Source organism: Sinocyclocheilus anshuiensis, unplaced genomic scaffold, assembly GCF_001515605.1.
Source record: "Sinocyclocheilus anshuiensis isolate Anshui unplaced genomic scaffold, SAMN03320099.WGS_v1.1 scaffold492, whole genome shotgun sequence".
Lineage (NCBI taxonomy): Eukaryota > Metazoa > Chordata > Actinopteri > Cypriniformes > Cyprinidae > Sinocyclocheilus > Sinocyclocheilus anshuiensis.
Window position 1 is genome coordinate 185,531 of NW_015558605.1, and position 2,112 is coordinate 187,642.

Here is a 2,112-nt window from a genome sequence, read left to right on the forward strand (position 1 = left end):
TTATCTCCATGTTGTCATACCCCCCATATGTCATCCAAGTACCGGTAGTAACTAAAAGATAATTTGGAACGTTCGGGAAAAACTGTCTCCTCCCATTGCGCCATGTAGATATTGGCATACAAAGGGGCAAATTTATTTCCCATAGCTGTCCCTTTGACCTGTAAATAGAATTCTCCTGCAAATGCAAAGTGAGACTATTTGACTAATTGCACATGAGACTAAGTTCTAAAAGTTGAAGAATTGCCTCATCCGGTCTAAAAGGATCTGGATTCTTGTTAAAGCAGTCTCTCACACCCTGAAAAAGCCAAAGTTGTCTCAATGTTGGTATAGAGGCTGTCTACATCCAGAGAAAGCAAACAAACAAAAAACTTCTGGTGGAATCTAAAGTTTTAATCTTTCTTACAAAGTCATTTGTATCCTTAAGCTAACTCCTATGTTTGGTAGACAATAGGTTTAGATGAAAGTCGATGTACTCCTCAATTCTGTAACTTTCGCTACCACAATCTGAAACAATAGGGCGTCCGGCAGGCATAAAGGAGGTCAGCTACTTGTCACAGGGATTGTGGATTTTATTCGTTATTTCCCAAATCCCCAACAGTACACTGCTGCTGCGTTCTCTTTATGACGCACTGACACAAAGTTAAAGTGATTTTTAACGGTTGCTTTGTCGCATCCGGTGTAGACATGGTGTAGAATGTGGCGACACATACCTGGGGTTACGTCGGAACGGAAACATGATAAGCAAACATCAGAACGTCATGACGGTTCTAGGTGTTTTAGCGAGAGATGTATAAAGTCAAATTTTGAATTTTGCACAACTAATAATAACTCGTTACCTAGTTATTGTTGTATTTATTTTTATTTTTGTTTTTGAATAATCTGTGGCCCTAACAAAGATTTAGTTTTATTGGCAAAGCTTCTATGGTTTCTGCATTTAAACCTGACCGTTTTGAATCTTAAATGATGCACAATCTTTCATTAGCAGTTATTTTCAGCACACAACTAGATTAAACATGTATTCAGTGTTTTATTTTCTTTTTGAAATACATGTTTTATTGTTTGAATGGTTTACTTTTATTGTATGTAATTTTTCCAGCACTTCTGACATTTGTGTTTGAACAGGACTTTTATTTTGGGCTGGTGATGTGACGTCATAAGACTGCGCCGTGCTCCTGCATCTGTTATTTGGCTGAAGAAAGGTTTGTTTTTCTCTTTCAAAGTTTTTAAGTCAATGCTGCCCCTGCAGGCTATCTTAAACAATGTGAAATAGATTAATTATTTAATGTAAGACTGTAATGCTACACCTAACATTAATGCACGTTGTTTGTGAGAGTAGAGCGCATCAGCAGCTGAGTAAAAGAAAAGCTGCTTCTCATTTCTCTCGTATATCACTTCATAGTAAGCAAGAATTCAGTCACCGGAAAATAGTGATGGAGAATCTTGTGAAAGAAACATTGGAGCGTTTTATGTGAATATAGATTACAGTCATTGTACGTTTATTTTTGAATGTCTCTGAGATTTCACCATTTCTGATCATCAAGTTTAAATTTAAAAGTAGCCCTGAATCAATTAACAGTTTTACTTAACTTTACTTATAAGATTAGTTTTTGTTACAGTCATTGTACGTTTATTTTTGAATGTCTCTGAGATTTCACCATTTCTGATCATCAAGTTTAAATTTAAAAGTAGCCCTGAATCAATTAACAGTTTTACTTAACAAAAACTAATCTTATAAGTAAAGTTAAGTTATTAGGAACCTTTCATAACCATCAGCGTAAATGCAGTGACTCAAAACCCTATTTCACGCACGTTCAAACAGCCCTTGGGAAAAAAACAAAATGGGAATCACAAAATGATTTCACTGATTTAAGCTCTCAAATCACCACATTCTGACAACACCTCCAGCCTGTTTCATAAAACTGGTTTACCAAATAAGCCAGGCTTATTTCAGTTAGTCTGACTTATTGTCAAATGATTTGGTTTCATGAAGCAAATTTACCATAGCTCAAGCTAGGGCTGCACGATTAATCGAATGCGATTGTCATGCGCATTTTGATAGTAATGCCGGTTCTGTAATCAGCAGAAAATTATCATCACGGGCTTTCAGATGGC

The 2,112-nt window shown here is 36.2% G+C and overlaps 2 protein-coding genes across 2 annotated transcripts in view; both read left to right on the forward strand.

The window, feature by feature from the left end:
- Nucleotides 1–1,140: 1,140 nt before the first annotated feature.
- LOC107680186 (gastrula zinc finger protein XlCGF57.1-like) overlaps nucleotides 1,141–2,112 on the forward strand; it is a 398,670-nt gene continuing 397,698 nt past the window's right edge. The window contains exon 1 of the mRNA XM_016475970.1: nucleotides 1,141–1,199. The gene's annotated coding sequence lies outside the window, so the exon portion shown is untranslated. The remainder of the gene's footprint in view (nucleotides 1,200–2,112) is intronic.
- LOC107680196 (gastrula zinc finger protein XlCGF8.2DB-like) overlaps nucleotides 1,179–2,112 on the forward strand; it is a 163,056-nt gene continuing 162,122 nt past the window's right edge. The window contains exon 1 of the mRNA XM_016475985.1: nucleotides 1,179–1,199. The gene's annotated coding sequence lies outside the window, so the exon portion shown is untranslated. The remainder of the gene's footprint in view (nucleotides 1,200–2,112) is intronic.